This window comes from Bufo bufo, chromosome 9 (assembly GCF_905171765.1).
Source record: "Bufo bufo chromosome 9, aBufBuf1.1, whole genome shotgun sequence".
NCBI classification, from domain to species: Eukaryota; Metazoa; Chordata; class Amphibia; order Anura; family Bufonidae; genus Bufo; species Bufo bufo.
Genome location: NC_053397.1, coordinates 77,176,169 through 77,202,077, shown reverse-complemented (window position 1 = coordinate 77,202,077; position 25,909 = coordinate 77,176,169). Strand labels below are relative to the sequence as shown.

Genomic DNA, 25,909 nt, shown 5'->3' with positions numbered 1-25,909 from the left:
GGGGCCTAAAAATATCTGACAGTGGACTGTTCCAGTGGTGGGTGACGTGAAGCCTGATTCTCTGCTATGACATGAAGACTGATTCTCTGCTGACATGAAGCCTGAATCTCTGTTATGGGACCTCTCTCCTCTGTCTGGGTGCCGGGGCCTAAAAATATCTGACAGTGGCCTGTTCCAGTGGTGGGTGACGTGAAGCCTGATTCTCTGCTATGACATGAAGCCTGATTCTCTGCTGATATGAAGCCTGAATCTCTGTTACGGGACCTCTCTCCTCTGTCTGGGTGCCGGGGCCTAAAAATATCTGACAGTGGCCTGTTCCAGTGGTGGGTGACGTGAAGCCTGATTCTCTGCTATGACATGAAGACTAATTCTCTGCTGACATGAAGCCAGATTCTCTGTTACGGGACCTCTCTCCTCTGCCTGGGTGCCTGGGCCTAAATATCTGACAATGGACTGTTCCAGTGTTGGGTGACGTGAAGCCTGATTCTCTGCTATGACATGAAGACTGATTCTCTGCTGACATGAAGCCAGATTCTCTGTTACGGGACCTCTCTCTTCTGCCTGGGTGCCTGGGCCTAAATATATGACAATGGACCGTTACAGTGGTGGGTGACGTGAAGCCTGATTCTCTGCTATGACATGCAGACTGATTCTCTGCTGACATGAAGCCAGATTCTCTGTTATGGGACCTCTCTCCTCTGTCTAGGTGCCGGGGCCTAAAAATATCTGACAGTGGCCTTTTCCAGTGGTGAGTGATGTGAAGCCTGATTCTCTGCTATGACATGAAGACTGATTCTCTGCTGACATGAAGCCTGAATCTCTGTTATGGGACCTCTCTCCTCTGTCTGGGTGCCGGGGCCTAAAAATATCTGACAGTGGCCTGTTCCAGTGGTGGGTGACGTGAAGCCTGATTCTCTGCTATGACATGAAGACTGATTCTCTGCTGACATGAAGCCTGAATCTCTGTTATGGGACCTCTCTCCTCTGTCTGGGTGCCGGGGCCTAAAAATATCTGACAGTGGCCTGTTCCAGTGGTGGGTGACGTGAAGCCTGATTCTCTGCTATGACATGAAGCCTGATTCTCTGCTGACATGAAGCCTGAATCTCTGTTATGGGACCTCTCTCCTCTGTCTGGGTGCCGGGGCCTAAAAATATCTGACAGTGGCCTGTTCCAGTGGTGGGTGACGTGAAGCCTGATTCTCTGCTATGACATGAAGACTAATTCTCTGCTGACATGAAGCCAGATTCTCTGTTACGGGACCTCTCTCCTCTGCCTGGGTGCCTGGGCCTAAATATCTGACAATGGACTGTTCCAGTGTTGGGTGACGTGAAGCCTGATTCTCTGCTATGACATGAAGACTGATTCTCTACTGACATGAAGCCAGATTCTCTGTTACGGGACCTCTCTCCTCTGCCTGGGTGCCTGGGCCTAAATATATGACAATGGACCGTTACAGTGGTGGGTGACGTGAAGCCTGATTCTCTGCTATGACATGCAGACTGATTCTCTGCTGACATGAAGCCAGATTCTCTGTTACGGGACCTCTCTCCTCTGCCTGGGTGCCTGGGCCTAAATATCTGACAATGGACTGTTCCAGTGTTGGGTGACGTAAAGCCTGATTCTCTACTATGACATGCAGACTGATTCTCTGCTGACATGAAGCCAGATTCTCTGTTACGGGACCTCTCTCCTCTGCCTGGGTGCCTGGGCCTAAATATCTGACAATGGACTGTTCCAGTGTTGGGTGACTTAAAGCCTGATTCTCTGCTATGACATGCAGACTGATTCTCTGCTGACATGAAGCCAGATTCTCTGGTACGGGACCTCTCTCCTCTGCCTGGGTGCCGGAGCCTAAATATATGACAATGTACTGTTACCGTGGTGGGTGACGTGAAGCCAGATTCTCTGCTATGGCATGAAGACTGATTCTCTGCTGACGTGAAGCCAGATTCTCTGCTATGGGACCTCTGTTATTGATATTGGTTAATTTTTTTTTTTTTTTTTTTATTTTAATTCATTTCCCTATCCACATTTGTTTGCAGGGGATTTACCTACATGTTGCTGCCTTTTGCAGCCCTCTAGCTCTTTCCTGGGCTGTTTTACAGCCTTTTTAGTGCCAAAAAGTTCGGGTCCCTATTGACTTCAATGGGGTTTGGGTTCGGGACGAAGTTCGGGTCGGGTTCGGATCCCGAACCCGAACATTTCCGGGAAGTTCGGCCGAACTTCTCGAACCCGAACATCCAGGTGTTCGCTCAACTCTACCAAGCATCTTTTTCCATCTCCCGGTTCCTAAAATTTATTCCATACACGTCCCCTGATAGGGGACGTAACTGGGATTAAACTGATAGGAATAGTACTACTTAAACACACCACTCATATTGGGATTGCACAGCACATTACACGGCGCACGCACAGTGCCCCAAATTGGAAGTAAGAGGACCGACCAAGCATCTTTTTCCATCTGCCGGTTCCTAAAATCTATTCAATACACGTCCCCTGATAGGGGACGTAACAGGGATTTAACTGATAGGAATAGTACTACTTAAACACACCACTCATATCTGGTGGCACAGTACATTGCAAGGCGTACGCGCAGTGCCCCAAATTGGAAGTAAGAGGACCGACCAAGCATCTTTTTCCATCTCCCGGTTCCTAAAATCTATTCCATACACCGTCCCCTGATAGGGGACAAAACAGAGATTAAACTGTTGAGAACAGATTTTTTTTTAATAAAAAAAAAAAGAGGACAGCCTCTGCGGAGCTGGGTATTTTCTGGCCGCGTTACTGAAGGCTCATGCACAATGGCTGTAGGCTCATGCGTCCTTTTGCGGAGGTGACAAACCTGGTCAGTCAAACCCAAGGCAACATCATCGACCTCATCCCATATGCGTTTTTTCTGGAGCGTGCCCTGCGAAGAGTGCTGGATCAGGCCATAGATGAGCATGAAGAGGAAGAGTTGTGGTCACCATCACCACTAGAAGCAGCCTTGTCGTCGTCGATTGCTGGACCTGCGGCAACGCAGAGAGAGGAGTCTGAAGAAGAGGAGTCAGAGGAGGAAGGTGGCTTTGAGGAGGTGGAAGACCAACCACAGCAGACGTCCCAGGGGTCTTTTTGTTACCTTTCGGGGACCCTTGGTGTTGTACGTGGCTGGGTGGAGGAAGAGACCTTCAATGACGTCAGTGTTGACAAGGAACGGGACATGGCTAGCTTGGTATGCAACCTTGTGCAAATGGGGAGTTTGCGGTTGTGCAAATGGACGGTTTGCGGTGCGTTAAATGGGGAGTTTGGTCTGTCACTGTGAAGCCTGCGTAACCCTTACACTACCTGATCGATACAACATCATACCTGATGTTTTAAAGCACATTATTCCAAACAATTTAGGAATGTTAGGTGATTTATGCCCTTTATGAATTAAAACCCAACTCTGCGTCAACTACGTAATTTTCCATGGGAGTTTTGCCATGGATCCCCCTCCGGCATGCAACAGTCCAGGTGTTAGTCCCCTTGAAACAACTTTTCCATCACTATTGTGGCCAGAAAGAGTCCCTGTGGGTTTTAAAATTCGCCTGCCTAATGAAGTCTATGGTGGTTCGCCCGGTTCGCCTGTTCGCGAACATTTGCGAAAATTCGCATTTGCCGTTCGCGAACGGAAAATTTTATGTTTGCGACATCTCTACTTATCAGCATACCTGCTATTTTCCATGAGGAAGGAATTGTTGCACTATAATGGGCAGGAGGGCAAGGTGTATTGTTCTAAGACATTTACCATGGTTGCAGCATGATCAGACCATTTAATCATCTCAATAGAGCAGGGATCAGCAACCTCCGGCACTCCAGGTGTTGTGAAACTACATCTCCCATCATGCACACTTGCTTGGCTGTTCTCTGAACTCCCACAGAAGTGAAAGGAGCATGCTGGGAGTTGTAGTTTCACAACAGCTGGAGTGCCGAAGGTTGCTGATCCCTGCAATAGACGATGATTGGGCAGAATACAGAATGTGTCTATCCACCAGCATTGAGTGTATCCTGGAATAAGAAAAGTGTACAGGGGAGAAAAATCCCTCTCAGAGTAATGGTGGATCCTCTACACATTAATAGTGTTGATCGCAAATATTCTAATCGCAAATTTTTATCCCGAATATTGGCACTTCGAGAATTCGCGAATATCTAGAATATAGTGCTATATCTTTGTAATCGCGAATATGCTAGATTTTCTTCATCATTACCCATGATCCCTCACTGCTTATTGCTTGTGGCCCAATGAGATGGCTGCAATATCTTTGACTTTAGGAATAGTGCTGATCGCGACTTTTCGTATCGGGAATCTTTATTGTGAATTTCCCGATTGCCGATTTTCGCAATCAAGAAAATAATGACTGAAGTTCCCGAATTCTCGAATTTGCGAATGTATGATGAATAGTCGCTCAAATATTAGCAAAATATTGCGAATTCAAATAATGCCCCTGCCGCTCATCACTGATCATATAGATCTTCTTGCTGCAGTAAAGACATTAGAGATGAATAATGTTCTCTGGACAGGGTCGAGGAGTCCAAGGAAGTATGAACTATGTTGAAATCGCCAATCCAGATTTACATTATATCGTTTCCTAGCAAGTTTCCTCTGAAATGTTATCTGGTGTTTGTTAGGGGCATACACAATCACGAAGGTATAGACAATGTTGTTAACCCTGCCAACCAATATGATGAACCTGCCATTAGGATCAATGAGAGTCCTAAAAGCCAGTGGGTGTTTAATGGCTATCAAGAGTCCCCTGTTTATTAGTATAGTGGGACTCAAAGAAGTGGGGAAACAATGGATGTCTGAGCCTGTGGGCATCTGCGAGCACAATGTGCTTTCCCTGAGCGCAGAAAATATCACACTGTAAGTCCTTCACTTCGCGCCACATCTAGGATCTTTGCAAGGGTTATTCAAGCCCTTCACATTTAATGAGGCAAGTTTAAGAACTAGAGATGAGCAAAGTTTTCAAATTACTTTGTCAGGAAGCGCATTTCTTTGTGAGTAGTGGGTGAAATGACGGGGAACAGCGATTGCGCTGCCCCCTGTCATTGAACCCCTCAGATGCAGTGTTCATCACTGATCGCGGCATCTGAGATGACCATTGAGGGGGTTAATCTGTAAGAAAAAAAAATACTCACCTTATTTATTTGATCGCAAAGAGTGTGCCATGGCCATTTTGATTGAAGATCCAGCGTATAATCTTGCGCGATGCGTGATGATGTTATCACGCTGGCTGGCATCGTCATGTCATATGTCATTGTGCGCAATATTTCGCACTAGGTCAAAGTCAAGTATTTTTGGCTACACTTTAAATATTTTAACATTCCTACCTATAGGTAATAGGCTTTAGATCTGCAAAACTTCAGCCATAGAACTAAAGTATGTTCAGAAGATGTCAATGGAATGTGAAGATTATTTCATATGCTAGATAGATTCATATAGTGTTAATACGGATTTACATTCTTACGGCATCTTAAAAGATTGCAGGGCTATCAATACCTTGTCTCCTGGATGTTTTTTCATTGTGAGAAAACTGTAATTTTTCCACCACCCTATAGCACTCAAAAGGATTTAAGAAAAAGCTTTGTTTGAAGCAACCTCACAGGCACTCAGTGTGGTCTAATGATCCTCAAGTCTTTTGATGTATAATTAGTTCATTGTCTCATCTTGTATCTCTTTGTTTACCAGCAATACAACAAGTGCAACGGGACTCCAAAAGTAATCCTTCCCGAACACTGTGAGCAGGATTAGTAAGATCAGAGCAGGCACTGGTTTTATTTCCCTGGAGTATTCTCCATGCTTTGAGCAGTGTTAAAAAGATTAATACAGAGGTAGCCAGGTCCGGATTAAACTGCAAGAAGGGAGCTTTTAAAAAGAAAACAGTGATCATAAAATTCTAACAGTTCTACAAGTTCTGGTAGCAAGGTCTATGTACACCATCCTAACGTTATCTGTCCTTTAACATTGTCCTGTCTTGGGCATTGTGCACCCATACAACTAGACACCTAGTGCCACATTATATTTAAATCAAGGATGTGTGAATCAATTTATAATGAACTCAGTACATTACAGATTTTACAAAAACTTGTCCGCCAAACGAACCCAAAGATTTTCAGGTTTGTTTTGAACTAATCCAGTAACTGCATGGTATGCAGTGCCATTTTACTGCACATGTTGGCAGGCAAAACCACGAGGGAGGAAGAAGAAAGAAGTTCACATGACCCTGGAGAAAGTGGGAGGGGAAGGGTTCAGAAGCTAAAAAACAGACTCATTGGCCAAATAAGGGTGGCAGCACGCAGGAAGATGTCTGTGAAGAATGAGCAGATGTCATTCTGTGTTGAACTGTTGATGAGGGTGGATGGGTCTATGCATAGTTTGACAGAAAACTATTTTACACAGTATACTGAGGTACAAGCAACCATTTGTAGCAAGGACAGTATAGGGAAGAATAGAAATAAATAATTAAGGAACTTTGATCAGGGAAAATCAGGGAAAGCTTTGAGGGAGTGAGAGTTTGAGAGGCAGGGCACACTGCTTAACAGAGCTGCTGCTGTCTTACCTCATTCCAGCAGTTCTGCTTTAAAAAAACAATCACCTGCAAGAAACAACTATTTTTTATACCAGTGAAATTAAAGGCAAATTACATAGACAGAAATATTACCGTCTTTCCTGCATTATTATTAGTGATGAGCGGCAGGGGCAATATTCGAATTTGCGATATTTCGCAAATATTTTGTAGAATATTCATCATATATTTGCGAATTCGAGATTATATTCTTGACTGTGAAAATTAGCAATGTATTATTCGCGTAAAGCGTGCGAAATACCGACGTGGGTCACTTATGCTACATTTTTCAAGCTGGTATGTCTGTAGCATGTATGTATGGACAGCAGAACCTATTACACTGCCTAACACCCTGCAGTGAAACCTATCAGCTACACTATAGATCAATCTAACTTACACTGACTATCTCCCTCTAACTATCTGAATTATATATATATAAGTTAGCTGTCTAATGTAATACAACAAAGCACAGAGCACAGCAATGACACTGCTGGCTCTTTCATAACTGCAATAAACTTTAGAAAATAGCTGCTGGGGAGGTTCTTATATAGTAAGGGGTAGGCAACTTTTCTATTGGTTGCTAGGGATGTTGCTATGCTGTGACAAAGCCTTCTCATTTGCCCACAAGCTAGAAGAAGGGAGGGATGATCACCTGATGTGTACTGTGTTCAAAAAAATATATACACTCACCTAAAGAATTATTAGGAACACCATACTAATACGGTGTTGGACCCCCTTTTGCCTTCAGAACTGCCTTAATTCTACGTGGCATTGATTCCACAAGGTGCTGATAGCATTCTTTAGAAATGTTGGCCCATATTGATAGGATAGCATCTTGCAGTTGATGGAGATTTGAAGATGCACATCCAGGGCACGAAGCTCCCGTTCCACCACATCCCAAAGATGCTCTATTGGGTTGAGATCTGGTGACTGTGGGGGCCATTTTAGTACAGTGAACTCATTGTCGTGTTCAAGAAACCAATTTGAAATGATTCGAGCTTTGTGACATGGTGCATTATCTTGCTGGAAGTAGCCATCAGAGGATGGATACATGTTCTCATTCTGTTTACGCCAAATTCGGACTGTTTACCATTTGAATGTCTCAACAGAAATCGAGACTCATCAGACCAGGCAGCATTTTTCCAGTCTTCAACAGTCCAATTTTGGTGAGCTCGTGCAAATTGTAGCCTCTTTTTCCTATTTGTAGTGGAGATGAGTGGTACCCGGTGGGGTCTTCTGCTGTTGTAGCCCCTCAAGGATGTGCGTGTTGTGGCTTCACAAATGCTTTGCTGCATACCTCGGTTGTAACGAGTGGTTATTTCAGTCAACGCTGCTCTTCTATCAGCTTGAATCAGTCGGCCCATTCTCCTCTGACCTCTAGCATCCACAAGGCATTTTTGCCCACAGGACTGCCGCATACTGGATGTTTTTCCCTTTTCACACCATTCTTTGTAAACCCTAGAAATGGTTGTGCGTGAAAATCCCAGTAACTGAGCAGATTGTGAAATACTCAGACCGGCCCGTCTGGCACCAACAACCATGCCATGCTCAAAATAGCTTAAATCACCTTTCTTTCCCATTCTGACATTCAGTTTGGAGTTCAGGAGATTGTCTTGACCAGGAGCACCCCCCTAAATGCATTGAAGCAACTGCCATGTGATTGGTTGACTAGATAATTGCTTTAATGAGAAATAGAACAGGTGTTCCTAATAATTCTTAGGTGAGTTTATATTAGTCATTACGCATATATAGCACCATATTCAAAATTTTCGCAAATTCTCGAAGTGCCGATATTTGCGATAAAAATTTGCTTTATGAATATTTGCGCTCAACACTAATTATTATATTGGTTGTGTGGAGAGGGGAATTAGGCTTCGGTGAATCAAGCTTCGGATAATAGATCCAAAGTTAATTTGTTACAATATAGTGTTTGCCATTTCTGTTTCCATACAGCATTAAAATGTATGGGTTTCGTGTAGCAAAACTTAGTCTCAGCCGAAGTTGCGCCAGACTTCGGTGAATGACTTCTGTATTCCAATCTGCGTATTTAAAAACATTTTAAAATAGAAATCTGAAGTCAGATTTGGTACTGAGGTACCAGTCACTAACAAGGCCGACTTCGGATTCCTATTTTACATGAATAGATGATTGGTATGATTGAGTGACAAACAAGTCATTTCTTGGTTTAGTGAACGTTTCAACAATGACCCTTTAGACACGCCAATTATCGTTCACAAAGTTGTAATTTCGATCAGATATTCCATCTTTGTAAAGCAGACAGTTGCATTTACACAAATTGATAACTTGATTGGCATGCTTAAACACACCCACTGTGTAATTGTTTGTGCAGTGAACGATTATTATTTACACATATGAAATCGTTAACGTCCAAAGACAATTTTTGTGCCCACACAAACAATCAAACCCACAAGAAATCTACTGGTTGTTGGTTGTCGCTCTATCGTTCATTACTTTTATACTGCTCGATAATCTTGCAGTTTTGCTCGATTTAACGATAATTTACACAATAATCACCTCCTGTAAATGCACTTTTAGCAGTAGAGAAAAGTATTTTTGAACCTGTCTTTTTAAATGCAAATAGCACAATAGAAATCAGTTACAGGCATTTCCTGTATTGTTATACTAGTGTTTTGTTTTTTAGGGGAAGGAGGGAAAAATTGCATCACAAGTTTCCAACGTGGGTCTTTACAGTTAAGAAAGGTCTTTTATAGTGATGAGCGAGCACCAAAGTATTCAGGTGTTCGGCCCGAACCCATTGCTATATTCGTGTGCTCGGCCAAGCACCCGAGTATAATGGAAGTCAATGGGAGACAACCAGGCACCCCTGCTCGGAAGACAAGAGGGTGTCTAGTTCATAATAAAAGGTTAGAAATTGATGGAAACCCCATCAAAATAGCTTGGAAACAGCATTACAAGGATGGCTGGATGCATCTTAGACTCCTATTATGTACAACATACAATAGACAACCACTTAAAAGTCAAATGCCAAAAGCCAGGTATGTGCCCAATCTATCCATGAGACAGATGATAGCCTTGTGCACTATGAGATATTCCAAACCAGCTCTCATCTGACTGAGAACCTGTAAGCCTCCAAGTTATTTTGCATCTGTTAGATGGCTTTGGTGGACCTGCACACCTAGATCAATATCATTTTCCAATTGTCCTAACATAATTTTCAATAAACTTTCTATACAGTTTTGTCATGTAAAAACTCATTTGCATAAACATGGGCTTATGGGAAAGACATGCAAATGAGCAGAATCTGCCTTGTTTTTCAGCTGTCATAAGACTATGAAAACCAATAGATGGCACTATGGAGTTATGAACAGCGCCCTCTATTGAGTTTACAGTCTTATGACAAGTCTAATATTCTTTTAGAAGACTATGAAACCAATAGAGGGCGCTGTCCATAACTCAATAGCGCCCTCTATTGGTTTCATAGTCTTCTGACAAGAATATTAGACTGATTCTTATGACAAGCATATTAGTGCAGCCTTTTGCATGGAAAATTTGCGATTAGAATATTCGCGATCTACACTAGGATGATATCTGACACTGGGAAAGCTGGGTAATAACTTGCGATCTACACTGAGTTATTACCCAGCTTTTCCAGTGTCAGATATTATCACTGACTTACTACATAATTATTACATAATATTCACTATATTGCTATATATTCTTTTTTTAGAATATTTAGAATATTCAAAAAAACTAATATATATAGCAATATAGCAAATATTATGTAATAATTATGTAGTAAGTCAGTGATAATATCTGACACTGGAAAAGCTGGGTAATAACTCAGTGTAGTTCGCAAGTTATTACCCAGCTTTCCCAGTGTCGGATTTTATCACTGAGTTATTACCCAAAACCAGCAGGACTCCAGTATAGTCAAAAAATCAACATGGTTTATTCACCCAGTGTCAAATAGTAGCTTGATAAGTCCGGTCTAAGTTGTGACCTCATGCCATGCGGTATTCTGTGTGTTTGGTGATATTCGCAGAGAGTGGACATATGCAGCTCCAAGTTAATCAGTCGTTTGGACTCATATTCATATTGCTTCTTATCCTCCAAAAGTGACGGGGCAAACAAAAAGGTGGTGTCCTCCCTGGTGTAGGTGAAGACGTCTGGGTGTCGATTTTGAAATGATAAATCCATGATCAGGTGCATGAAACAAAAATGGAAAATGAAGACGCAGCACACCAACGGTCGGGTGCAGAATCAGGCCAATACGAACCGGCACCAAGGTCCCATTCAATGGAGAAAATTCTAAAAGCCAGCAGCACTCAAGTATAGTCAAAAAATCAACATGGCTTAGTCACCCAGTGTCAAATAGCAGCTACTGGATAGATCCTCTGGATAGATCATCAGCATCTGATCGGCGGGTGTCCGACACCCAGGACAGCCGCCAATCAGCTCTTTGAGAAGGCAGCGGCGCTCCAGCAGCGGCGCGGCCTTCTCACTGTTTACCGCTGGCCCAGTGTCGTCACGACTAGTATCAACTAGCGTGGACGGGGCTAAGCTCCATTAAAGTGAACAGAGCTTAGCCCCGCCCACACTAGTTGATACTAGTCGTGACGTCACTGGGCCAGCGGTAAACAGCGAGAAGGCCGCGGCGCTGCTGAATCGCCGCTGCCTTCTCAAACAGCTGATCGGCGGGGGTCCCGGGTGTCAGACGATCAGATGCTGATGATCTATCCAGAGGATAGATCATCCATTTAAACAAAGTGCAGAACCCTTTTAAGCAAAAAACATAGATGTGGTAGGCAATAACAAGTGCTCGGCAGCACCAAATCAGAAACCATATGTCCTACCACAATCCGGTGGATTCCAGTGCACATCCATGAATCCCGGAGGGAAAGCAAAAACTATCTATCCCTGGGCTAGATGATGATGTGGTATTAAAGGACAGCGTGGGCAAAGAACTGTCCCTGATATTGCCCTACAGGGGGTGCTATTCTGGCCATGATAGCGTAACCACAGACCACCCACCCTGATAAAAGCGACCCCTTCCGGAACCTTACCCTATATAAAAATGGCCCTAGTAAGCCCCTAGGCCCCTGACTTCCAGGTGATCTCTATATACAGTACAGACCAAAAGTTTGGACACACCTTCTCATTCAAAGAGTTTTCTTTATTTTCATTACTATGAAAATTGCAGATTCACACTGAAGGCATCAAAACTATGAATTAACACATGTGGAATTATATACATAACAAACAAGTGTGAAACAACTGAAAATATGTCATATTCTAGGTTCTTCAAAGTAGCCACCTTTTGCTTTGATTACTGCTTTGCACACTCTTGGCATTCTCTTGATGAGCTTCAAGAGGTAGTCCCCTGAAATGGTTTTCACTTCACAGGTGTGCCCTGTCAGGTTTAATAAATGGGGTTGGGACCATCAGTGGCGTTGAGGAGAAGTCAGGTGGATACACAGCTGATAGTTCTACTGAATAGACTGTTAGAATTTGTATTATGGCAAGAAAAAAGCAGCTAAGTAAAGAAAAACGAGTGGCCATCATTACTTTAAGAAATGAAGGTCAGTCAGTCAGCCGAAAAATTGGGAAAACTTTGAAAGTAAGGGCTATTTGACCATGAAGGAGAGTGATGGGGTGCTGCGCCAGATGACCTGGCCTCCACAGTCTCTGGACCTGAACCCAATCGAGATGGTTTGGGGTGAGCTGGACCGCAGAGTGAAGGCAAAAGGGCCAACAAGTGCTAAGCATCTCTGGGAACTCCTTCAAGACTGTTGGAAGACCATTTCAGGGGATTATCTCTTGAAGCTCATCAAGAGAATGCCAAGAGTGTGCAAAGCAGTAATCAAAGCAAAAGGTGGCTACTTTGAAGAACCTAGAATATGACATATTTTCAGTTGTTTCACACTTGTTTGTTATGTATATAATTCCACATGTGTTAATTCATAGTTTTGATACCTTCATAGTCATGAAAATAAAGAAAACTCTTTGAATGAGAAGGTGTGTCCAAACTTTTGGTCTGTACTGTAGATCTATGTGTTTTTGACTCATTATAAAAGTATAAGTATATCGCACCCCTCTGTGTATCGCACATATACTAGTCCTTAAAATTGTGGCTTTTGTGGCCCTATTAGTTAGCGTTTGGTGTCCCACTCCCTAACAGCCTGTCCCTGCTCCACACAGCAACCTCTACCTACACTGGCAAAACACTGAATGTAAAATGGCGGCCAGATCAGGTTTATTTATAAGGTAGGGGGTATGTCCATGTGCCGAAATGTCTCAATTGGCTGTCCTGTACCACCTGATGGATGTGTCATGGGTCAAAGTTCTTCATAATGTAAAAGAATATGGCGGGCGCAAATTTCTCCATATGTTCACGTTTGACGAATCGCGAACACGCAAAGTTTGCCGCAAAACGTACGCTGGGCGAACCGCAAGGCCATCTCTAACAGTAACATTAGGGGCAAACACAGAGCAAGGAATAGGGAGGGGGGCTAAGAATTCCACCATGAGATATCCAAGTCTGATAAAAGTGGCAGGGAGAGTGAAGATTATGACAATGATTTTATGTTGGACAACAACTGGAATGATGCTGGCTCAAAATATCCAAGACCTAGGCCAAGCTCGGCTGTCTCTTGCTCTGTGCAAACAACTCCCTTATGGTACCTTTTCTCCATAAAGCCAGCATCCAAAACCATAACTGGGTGCAAGATATTTAGGAATAAAACAAGCTGTGGCCATTCAAATACAAAAATAGCTACCAGGCATCTAATGTAACACATGAGGTGGCATCACTGGATCCTGTGAGAAAATAGAACAGGCAATCATTTCCAACCAGAACAAGTCTGTCCTTCTCCTGGTCTTCATTTTGGCAACCAGCTCGTATCCCAAAGCAGTACAGTGTCCTTGTCTTCATTAGCAGCTGCTTCTTCTCCTGCTCAGACTCATTCTCCTTGTCCTCAGGTCCATCATTAGACATCTGTAACGGATTGTTTCATCCTGAGAAAGTTATTTGTGATAATGGGCAAGCTGAACTCCCACCTGGCCAAGATGCTGGCAGATCATCTGCTGTTGTACCACTTAGTTATGGTAAATGCGGAACACTTTTGCACCTAATGTGGTGGGACTCTTATAAGTCAAGCAATAGTACCGCTTCTTTATAAAAGAAATTGACTCTCCTTGGTCTGCAAATGTGGTGCACCTAAATTAAAGTTTTCTGGACCCTGGCCAGGATGGTGTTGTGGGACTTTTTGCCATGCAAGCGAGAGTATTGCCGCATGAAAGAAATCTTGACTCTTGTAGGAGCCCAAATGTGGTGCAATTCCACGCTTTTGCCTAAATGTAATTTCTCTAGCCTCTGGTCCAGGTTTGTTCATTGCTAATTTAAATGTATCACTAGCTTAAAAACGTCTCAAAAAGACAACCACAAGGACATATGGGTCTGAACTAGAAAGGAAATCCAGTGGACCCACTTCTGGTTTTGGCTCAAAAAAACTACATGCATGATTTGAGCTTGAGGGTACCTACACACATGAATTTCATGTTGGTGTTTTTTTATTACCAGCTATAAAAACTAGTAAGAGCTGGAATTTTTTTGACCATCTGCATTTTTTGCCACATTTTTGTGGTGTTTTTTCTGCTGTTTTTTTGCACACAGTTTGGAAAATTACAACCTTCCCCTCATCATTTTTCTGGTGTAAAAAAGTTTTTAAATGCAATTTTGCCATATGTGGCTTTTCTTTCAGAAAAGTGGGCATGGCATGGGTAGAGAGGTGTCATGACCAGGTGCAGCATATATTTCTTCAATTATACTAGGTTTCTGCTGTAAAAGAAGACTGTAGCAGCTCATTGCTGGCATAGATTTCTGTTTAGGCACAAGGACTGCCAGGGGATGTGCCTCATCATAACTTAGTCCTATTCTCTTGCAGCACAGGGGATATCATAGACTGGCATTAAACAATGGTATATGATAAATTTCCCACAGTGAGTCTTACCACTAGTGTTTACTTCATGGCTTTTTTCCCCTATAGAGAAGGAGATGTCAAAACACCTAAAAAAAAAAAAAGCCAAGAACTCCAACATGCTGCATTTTTGGAGGAATCAAGAAGACAAAAAATGCACTTAATGAACAAAATTCCCAGGAATACATATGCACTTTTTTGTATATCATATTTTTGCACCAAAAGAAGCTGAAAAACTAAAACAGCACGGAGAAATCCTACTTTGCTTGCATTTTTCATTGCATTTTTCCAAGCATTTTAGCTGCCATTTTTTCAACATTTATCATATGCTTTTTACCTGCAAGTTCTTCAAGTCCTATAGGAAAGCCTATGGGAAAACTGGCAAATAAAGGCCACAGCTAGAGCATTCTGTGTTAAACATGCCATGGGCCCAAAAATTTCAAAAGAGAAACGTGTTTTGTATCGTGTTTTATCCTTCCTAATATAAGTTACCGGTACTAAAACCACCTAGCCTTGAAAAAAATTTATAAAAATTAACCCAGGGAAACACAATGAAAAACATTCATAAAAATGCTGTGTGTGAAAGCACCCTTAGACCTCATTCAAATAGCAGATTTTAGCATCTGCATTATGGCTGCAAATCTATGAAGGTGTAATGACCCAAACTATGAGAATAGGGATTGATGATGCTGAAAGTTCAGAGCATAAGACCACTGGTCGAGCTGGGATTTGCGTCTGTGGTATGGACGCTAAAATGCAATCACTTTACACCTATCTGAATGAAGCCTTCATTTGATGTTTGCCATGACAAATATACACTCACCTAAAGAATTATTAGGAACACCTGTTCTATTTCTCATTAATGCAATTATCTAGTCAACCAATCACATGGCAGTTGCTTCAATGCATTTAGGGGTGTGGTCCTGGTCAAGACAATCTCCTGAACTCTAAACTGAATGTCAGAATGAGAAAGAAAGGTGATTTAAGCAATTTTGAGCGTGGCATGGTTGTTGGTGCCAGACGGGCCGGTCTGAGTATTTCAAAATCTGGTCAGTTACTGGGATTTTTTTTACGCACAACCATTTCTAGGGTTTACAAAGAATGGTGTGAAAAGGGAAAAACATCCAGTATGCAGCAGTCCTGTGGGCGAAAATGCCTTGTGGTCAGAGGAGAATGGGCCGACTGATTCAAGCTGATAGAAGAGCAACGTTGACTGAAATAACCACTCGTTACAACCGAGGTATGCAGCAAAGCATTTGTGAAGCCACAACACGCACTACCTTGAGGCGGATAAGCTACAACAGCAGAAGACCCCACCGGGTACCACTCATCTCCACTACAAATAGGAAAAAGAGGCTACAATTTGCACGAGCTAACCAAAATTGGACTGTTGAAGACTGGAAAAATGTTGCCTGGTCTGATGAGTCTCGATTTCTGTTGAGACATTCAAATGGTAGAGTACGAATTTGGCGTAAACAGAATGAGAACATGTATACATCATGCCTTGTTACCACTGTGCAGGCTGGTGGTGGTGGTGTAATGGTGTGGGGGATGTTTTCTGGGCACACTTTAGGCCCCTTAGTGCCAATTGGCCATCGTTTAAATGCCACGGGCTACCTGAGCATTGTTTCTGACCATGTCCATCCTTTCATGACCACCATGTACCCATCCTCTGATGGCTACTTCCAGCAGGATAATGCACCATGTCACAAAGCTCGAATCATTTCAAATTGGTTTCTTGAACATGACAATTAGTTCACTGTACTAAAATGGCCCCCACAGTCACCAGATCTCAACCCAATAGAGCATCTTTGGGATGTGGTGGAACGGGAGCTTCGTGCCCTGGATGTGCATCCCTCAAATCTCCATCAACTGCAAGATGCTATCCTATCAATATGGGCCAACATTTCTAAAGAATGCTATCAGCACCTTGTTGAATCAATGCCACGTAGAATTAAGGCAGTTCTGAAGGCAAAAGGGGGTCCAACACCGTATTAGTATGGTGTTCCTAATAATTCTTTAGGTGAGTATATATATATATATATATATATATTGTTAGGGAAGTCAGTGGCAGATGTATGCAACCATATGGAAAACAATTATATACATTTTAAATCATACTGCCAAGCATACTTCCCAAATGTGATGTGGATTGAGCATTCATTAGCCAATGCCTTTTTGAATAGGAGGAACATTTATAATATACTGTAGATTTCTATAATGGCATGTATATAATATAAATGAATCTGCTAAGGTATAGTTGCCCAAACAGTTCTTCATGTCCACTCATCATACACGTTAAAGAGGATCTAATATGCATTTTCTGCTTCCCACTGTTCTTACAGATGTAATCCTGAGAAATAAAATTTTTCTCCTCACCTTTCACTAGTCCTTTTCAGCTAGATCTGGAGCAATCCTAATGCTAAAATCAATCCCTATTTATGATAATTTTCAAGAGAAGGAGCTGATCCTCATACTTCCTCCTCTGGGCTGTAGGAAAGGTTTGCAAATATCATTATGCAGAGCAGGCATAGTGGCTAGGAGTATTAATGTTAAGAGAGCTATGTCTACTGCAGAGCTAGAGAAAGGCCAGATTTGATTATGGATTATCAAATTGCTGTTTAGGATCCATCTGCACTGAACACAGAATGTAAAAGCATTATCTTCTCTTACGTTGATTGTTAAACCTAGCTCTTAATGTGAGCTTACACAAACCCTTACATGATAATGGTATCTATTAAAAGAGTCATTGAGCTTCTGTTTATGTTTGTTATATAAACCGGTCAATACATGTTAACCCATTTTATCTCAAATGACAAATGGCATCTCCTGATGAAGACCAAGATCTATTGTGACAAATATATTTAATAAATCCAATAATATAATATTTGCTATGAATGAAACCTTTGGGCTGTAATCACATGTGCAGCTTCTGGTGTAGTTTTGGATGTTTTTTTTTTTTACTGCTTCATCACTGGAGGCCATTTTTTCAGTTTTAGTAATGGTCCTATCTGTTAACAACTAATTACGGTAACTTCTGAGCCAACCTATATGTATTTGATACTATTTTTCACAGGACAATATAGTGTTATTAGATGAAAGATATAATAGTAAAAAAATATTTAAGAAAAAACTGAAAACTATGAAAAAAAATTATATTTTCCTTTCTTATAAATTTTTTCTGTTACAAAAGATTTTGAGACAAAACATTTCTAAATCCATTACTGAATGTTTTTACCATGAAAATTGATGTTATTTGTGTAAATGGTCTACTGTAAGGGCTCATCACAAGACTTTAAAGGACTAGAGCACATTTTGGATTTTGGCAACCAATTTTTCTAATGCTGATCTTATGGCACCGTGCACAGCACCAAAACATTAGAAACTCCTTCAAAGTAAGTTTTTATGTTGACCCACCTAAGGTATTCATTGGAGATGAGCGAATTTCTCAAAAATTCGATTTGGCCGGTTCACCAAATTTTCTGGAAAAATTTGCTTCAATCCAAATTAATTCATGATGAATCGCATTATAAAAAAGAAATCTCTGGGCTGCAGAGAGCCTTTATATGGGTGTAGAACACTGTGCCTTGCAGTAACACGCATAGTGAGTGTGCTGGGGTAGTGAAATAATACTGTCAGTCAGTATGACATGCAGATGACAGGCGTCACTATTAGAATCACACTGCACACTTTACTTATTTGAGCAGTCACGGGGCCAAAACCGACCAAATAACTCAGCCTTACAGGTCGATGTTAGTGTAAAGAAGAAGCGCACTCCTTTTACACCGTCGCCAGCTGATTCCACATAGATGTCTACAGAACCTGTTCTATTAAACACTTATATATGTAGAGCCCCCCCCACGGCAGAGTGGAGAGGGTGTCAACAGTAAGTTTGTGCTGATGTCACTAACAATTTTGCCCTTCCTCTGATCCGTCAGAACAATAACCCACAAAAAACAGATCCTGTGTGGAGCATCAGCCTTCACTCGCTCAGCATTTGCTCAATAATCCATCAGTGTTGCTAAAGCACAAAATAATAATGTAATATTGTAAAATCCAATGTCTCCATGATAAATCTGCAGCATGAGGGCCCTGTGTGGCTTCTACACACTTTCAAAATAATTCTTCATCGGGGCGAATAGATGCCGGATGACCGGGACGCTCCATGACATTCCAAGTTGCTGTTGTCGGGAGCAGCGGTTCATTTCTGAGATGCCCGTATAGTGCAGGGGGAATCCGAAGACCCTCTCCAAGTCAGTGCCCCACAGGATGCCCTCCTTTTCATTTTCATGATGATTGGGAACCCGTGAGGATCTTGGTCGATGAGCAGCCAATACCGCACTTGCAGCAATCTTGACAGGATTCGTCTCCAGGTGGAGAGGAATTGTTTTCTGGCCGATTGTCTCCTGTCGTAATTTTTTTTTTAACATTTTATCACCACGTCGTTAAATAAACAGAAGACTGGCCAATTCTCTAATGTCTTAAGCATCATGTAATTTGTATTAGTAAATTTATTAAATATTTAATATTAAATTGAACCAAAACTTGATTAAAATTATAATAAAGTATACTTAAATTCGCCAAAACTGACCAAATAACTAAAGTATGAACTCAGCCTTACAGGTCCATGTTAGTGTCAAGAAGAAGCGCACTCCTTTTACACCCTCGTCAGCTGATTCCACATAGATGTCTAGAGTACCTGTTCTATTAAACGCTTATACAAGTAGAGCCCCCTGACAGAGTGGAGAGGGTGTCAGTAGTAAGTTTGTGTTGACATCACTGATTAATTTGCCCTTAGGCTACATGCACACGACCGTTTTGTGTTTTGTGTTCCGCAAATCGCGCATCCGCAAAACACAGACAGCCTTTAATATAACTGCCTATTCTTGTCCGCAAAACACGGACAAGAATAGGACAGGTTATATTTTTTTGGTGGACCACGGAACGGAGCAACGGATGCGGACAGCACACAGAGTGCTGTCCACATCTTTTGCAGCCCCATTTAAGTGAATGGGTCCGCATCAGAGCCACCAAAACTGCGAGTCGGTTGCGGACCAAAACAATGGCAGAGGCCTTACTCTGATCCGTCAGAACAATAACCCACAAAAAACGGATCCTGTCTGTGGAGCATATGCCTTCACTCGGTCAGCATTTGCTCAAAAAGCCATCAGTATTGCTAATGCCAAAAAAAAAGGAGTGGATCTAAAACAGAGATGACACGTGAATGGAATATTTGCATGTTTTCTGTGTATTGTGCCCACTCCTGCTTTTGGCTACCAAATCATAAGCCAATTCTGATGGGACCATACAGGCCTTACAGCTGGTACACAGACAGGATCCGTTGTGCGTCTCATTTTTAGTGTTGAGCGCGAATATTCGAATCGCAAATTTTAATCGCCAATATCGCCACTTCGAGAATTCGAGAATATTTAGAATATAGTGCTATATATTCATATTTGCGAATAGTGTTAAATAGTCTAATCGCAAGTTTATTGCAAATTTATTGCAAATATATTACATTGCCAATTCTCGCAATCAAGTAAACAATGACTGGAGATCACAAATTCTAGAATTCTAGAATTTGAGAATTTATGGCGAATATTGGGCCAAAAATTTGTGAAATATTGCAAATTCAAATATTGCCTATGTCGCTCATCACTACTCATTTTTCCTTCCTTCTGACAGATCAGAGGAAAGGTCAAATAAATGATAATGTCAGCCAGGCCGAAAGCCAAAATAGTGGAACAGTCAAAAAAGGGGGGGAGGGTGGGAACAGCATATGAAGTCCAGAAAGTGGACCTATGACATAGTGGTGAGGTGTAAGCAGCATGAGAAGACCACAGAGTGGCCCCATGACAGGGTTTGGAGGTAGAAGCAGTATGAGGAGGCCACCGAGTTGGAAGTGGTGGCATCAGGAGAAAGTCACAGAGTGGCTCAATGACCGAGTCTAGAGGGGGCAGATGCAGCAGCAGCATCATGAAAAGGCCACTGAGTGGCACAATGACAGAGTCTGTAGATGGCAGCAGTATGATGAGGTCACCGAGTGGCAAGGTGACATAGTGTGGATATGGCAGCAGCATGAGGAGAAAACAGAGTGGCAAGGTGACATAGTGTGGAGATGGCAGCAGCAGCAGGATAACACAGAGTAGCAAGGTGACATAGTGTGGAGATGGCAGCAGCAGGATCCCACAGAATGGCAAGGTGACATAGTGTGGAGATGGCATTAGCAGCAGCAGCATCAGGAGACCACAGAGTGGCAACTTGACATAGTGTGGATATGGAAGCAGCAACAGGATAACACTGAGTGGCAAGGTGACATAGTGTTGAGATGGCAGCAGCAGCAGGATCCCACAGAGTGGCAAGGTGACAAATTGTTGAGATGGCATTAGCAGCAGCAGCATCAGGAGGATACCACAGAGTGCAAAGGTGACATAGTGTGGAGATGGCCGCAGCAGCAGGAGGAGACCACAGAGTGGCAAGGTGACATAGTGTAGATTTGGTAGCAGCAGGAGGAGATTACAGAGTGGCAAAGTGACATAGTTTGGAGATGGCTGCAGCAGCTGCATCAGAAGACCAGGAAGTGGCCCGGTAATAGAGTGGGGTGGTGGGTGGCAATACCAGTACCCACTGATGAAGGTTGGTGAAATAAGGAGCACTTGGCATCAGATGTGTGGCATCAGGCGGGTTGCAGCTAGTGATAAACAAACATCGGCTGAGACTTTTTGCGAATGTGCATTCGCGATCAAATGTTTGCGAACCGCGCTTTAGCGGCGGGCCCCATTCACTTTAATGGCAGACGAACCCGAAAAACCTCCAGGTCATATTTACAGACACCAAATACTTACTAGTAGTGCACAAATAGTCCCACAACATGGACAGTGACATACCAGAGGGGGATCAATGGCAACAATTCCCACAAAAAATATGTATTTTAATCATTGGCCATTTTTATGTGTCTTAAAGGGAAACTCTCAAAAATGTGCCGTGCTGGAGCCTATGAAAAAATTATTTTAGCCCACAGAAGTACAGGCCCCAAAAATTAGGCATTCACCTGACAGAAAAGAACAAGTGATTATGTTGCTGGAGGTACATTAGACAGTCACTGGATAACAATTTTACTGTAGGCCAGTAAAGGCCCCAAAAATTAGGCATTCACCTGACAGAAAAGAAGAAGTGATTATTTGGTTGGAGGTACATTAGGCGGTCACTGAATAACAATTTTACTGTAGGCCAGTGGAGTACAGGCCCTAAAAATTAGGCATTCACTAGTGTTGATTGAGCACCATAGTGCTTGGGGGCTCGGGCCGAACACATCGGGATGTTTGGGTGCTAGACTGAGCACCCGAGTATAATGGAAGTCAATGGGATAACCCGAGCATTAACCTGTTCAGGACACAGGGAGTACCGGTACGCCCTGATGTCCTGGTACTTAAGGACACAGGGCGTACGAATACGTCCTGTGTATTTCTGACCACCGCCGCTCGGGCACCTTGGGGGGGTCAATTCAGCCCTGCGGTTTGCGGCTTTTCACTGTTGTAGTGGGGGCTGGCGGCGGTGCCATCGGGTCCCCATGCGGCTGTAGGGGGGACCCGATGGCATGGAAGGCAGCGCAATGCCTTCCTGAGGCATCGCCGCTGCCTTCCTGTGACATGCCTGTGAGATCCAGCCCCCTGGATGTCACAGGCCGGAAGCTGTATAAGTAATACACACAGTATTACTCATACAGCCAATGCATTCCAATACAGAAGTATTGGAATGCATTGTAAAAGGGATTAGACCCCCAAAAGAAAAAATCCCAAAGTGGGACAAAAAATTATGTAAAAAAAAGTTGAAAAAAAAAAGTTTTCACCCCAAAAAATTTAAAGTTTCAATTAAAAATAAACAAAAACGTCATTTTCCCCAAATAAAGTAAAAAAAAATTGGTAAGAAATAGGGGGGAAAAAAAGACATATTAGGTATCACCGCGTCCATATCGACCGGCTCTATAAACATATCACATGACCTAACCCCTCAGATGAACACCGTAAAAAATAAAAAAATTAAAACTGTGCTAAATAAACCAATTTGTTGTCACCTTACATCACAAAAAGTACAACAGTAAGCGATCAAAAAGGCGTATGCCCACCATAATAGTACCAATCTAACGGTCACCTCATCCCGCAAAAAATGAGACCCTACCTAAGTCAATCGCCCCAAAAAATTAATAACTATGGCTCAGAATATAGAGACACTAAAACATCATTTTTTTTTGTTTTAAAAAAGCTGTTATTGTGTAAAACTTAAGTAAATGTAAAAATGTATACATATTAGGTATTGCCGCGTCCGTAATAACCTGCTCTATAAAAATATCATATGACCTAACCCCTCAGATGAACACCATAAAATCAAAAAAAATTTGCCTTCAATCCCCTCTTAGAACCAAATTTCTTAGATAATATGGTTCTTATCCTTGCCCTTTTCCCTGTATACCGCCAGATATTTTCTATATCCTTCATGTGAGTTGTCTTCAGGATTAGGCAGCAGAGTCTCATAAAATGACATATTTGATACTCCTTTCATTATCAGTTTCCGTACACATGGTATGATACATGTTGCAACTAATGCTATTACTATAATAATTATCAGGATAATAATTCCCAACTGTACAAGTGCCTGTTTCCAGTTAGTGAACCAGCCAAAATACTGATCCCAAGGGTTATCGATACCTGAGTTTCTTTTGAGCTCGATTGATAAATCCTCGAGTTTCTTTATTGCCAGTGTGACCTTACCATTAGGGCCGGTGTTGCTGGGTATGAACGTGCAGCAGGATGAGGGGTCTGACAATACCTTACAGACACCACCTCTTTCTGCAAGTATCATATTGAGTACCATGCGTTTTTGAAATGTCATAATGGAATCTGCCTATAACTGTTCTGCTACACCCTGTAACGCATCCCTGGTGTAGTTTACAAACCTTTGTTGATTATAGTAAATATTATAGTTGATCCAGTCTACATTTTTGTTGATTGTTATGTGGGGAATTATGGATTCAAATCCTGCTGCCAACTGACCTCTGGCCTTGAATTCATCAGGGACCCCTCTTGGGATCCCGATTGCATCAATATATACGTGTGGGTCGAAGCTACCTTTTGGGAGGGCACGACGGTTGCGTATATGTGTGTTGGTGTCTTTTTCATTTTGAGTGAAGATGTGTATGTTCATGATGGCTTTAGCAAGGGCACATTCACCTTTCCAGGAACCCTCTAGTCTAGATCTTATCTTTTCATCCCCACAGATCCAATATACATCTCCAATCGAGTATACTTGATTCTGTGTGAGGGAGGTATCTGTTTCACTGTAAGTCGCACAGTATCCTTCAGTGAAATTACCCAGGGATCTTCCTTGATCTCCCCCTCTGTGGCAGGTATAGTTACCAGGATAGATATGTATACCTGCACCAGGGCGGGGAGTTTTTATGAGGAGTGGGTATTTTTGCTTCCATTCTTCACATGCAGACTGGTTACTAGATGAATTTGAGAATAATTGCAAAAAACATTCTTCAACACTGGAGGGCAATATTAAGGGCACAGTACCTAGGTGAGGCTTAGCGGTCCCACATACAGTACAGACCAAAAGTTTGGACACACCTTCTCATTCAAAGAGTTTTCTTTATTTTCATGACTATGAAGGCATCAAAACTATGAATTAACACATGTGGAATTATATACATAACAAAAAAGTGGGAAACAACTGAAAATATGTCATATTCTAGGTTCTTCAAAGTAGCCACCTTTTGCTTTGATTACTGCTTTGCACACTCTTGGCATTCTCTTGATGAGCTTCAAGAGGTAGTCCCCTGAAATGGTCTTCCAACAGTCTTGAAGGAGTTCCCAGAGATGCTTAGCACTTGTTGGCCCTTTTGCCTTCACTCTGTGGTCCAGCTCACCCCAAACCATCTCGATTGGGTTCAGGTCCGGTGACTGTGGAGGCCAGGTCATCTGGCGCAGCACCCCATCACTCTCCTTCATGGTCAAATAGCCCTTACTTTCAAAGATTTCCCAATTTTTCGGCTGACTGACTCACCTTCATTCTTAAAGTAATGATGGCCACTCGTTTTTCTTTACTTAGCTGCTTTTTTCTTGCCATAATACAAATTCCAAAAGTCTATTCAGTAGGACTATCAGCTGTGTATCCACCTGACTTCTCCTCAACGCAACTGATGGTCCCAACCCCATTTATAAGGCAAGAAATCCCACTTATTAAACCTGACAGGGCACACCTGTGAAGTGAAAACCATTTCAGGGGACTACCTCTTGATGCTCATCAAGAGAATGCCAAGAGTGTGCAAAGCAGTAATCAAAGCAAAAGGTGGCTACTTTGAAGAACCTAGAATATGACATATTTTCAGTTGTTTCACACTTGTTTGTTATGTATATAATTCCACATGTGTTAATTCATAGTTTTGATGGCTTCAGTGTGAATCTACAATTTTCATAGTAATGAAAATAAAGAAAACTCTTTGAATGAGAAGGTGTGTACAAACTTTTGGTCTGTACTGTATATAACAGTTACTTTTATTTACTGAAGCTGCGCTGTACTTCATCCATTCTAACCATAGGTTGGTATCAGAGAACCCAGTTTCTGCTGCCAGGGTATCCTCATAGGTAGGGTCAGAAATAGCCAGCATGTTTCCTAGGGACTGTATATGGGTTTTTAGAGGGTATGCTTGTTTCTGAGGGTATGTCCATTCTGAGGATTGACACATATCTCTTATTTCAAAGTGTTTGGTGACCATTGAAATCTCTGCCCCCCCTATGTCGTGAAAGTACCATCCCAGCACGTAATCTCCTTCATCACCTTTGCTGGGATTTTCTATGTTTATAATTATTTTCATCTCAGACACCATTTTAGGGCATGCCCACCCTGTAGGATATAGGCTAACATCTATGTGACAGTCCCCTCCATTGATAATTGTCATTCTACTAATCAAGGATTTACCATACTTACCCTTTCGATTATGGGCATTCTGTGGTTTATACCCCCAGTCTTCTCTTGTATTCCATCCTACTGACCCCCAGTATGCACATCTATTACCCCAATAAGGGTCAGTAATACAGATATAAGCCTGTCCATTCTTGTAGTGGTTGCCGCATCTCATGGAAGGACTGCACTTCATTATGCTGCATAAACAGAAGGAGTAAGTTGCAACGTGAGTACTGGAGGAATTGTACCAGAAGGTAGTGATTCCACCTTTCTGCGTTATAGCAACTTCAGCTTTGTTATCCTCCGGCAGAGTCATTAGGATCGTCAGTAATCCCACAGTCCAAGTGGACCATCTGTGCCATCTTCCAGAATTGAGGGAGTGCATCCTGGTGGAGGTCAGAGCT

At 42.3% G+C, this 25,909-nt stretch overlaps 1 pseudogene; it reads right to left on the bottom strand.

Annotated features, from left to right (window-relative positions):
• Window positions 1-2,568: 2,568 nt before the first annotated feature.
• LOC120979956 lies at window positions 2,569-2,748 on the bottom strand (annotated as a pseudogene).
• Window positions 2,749-25,909: the final 23,161 nt, after the last annotated feature.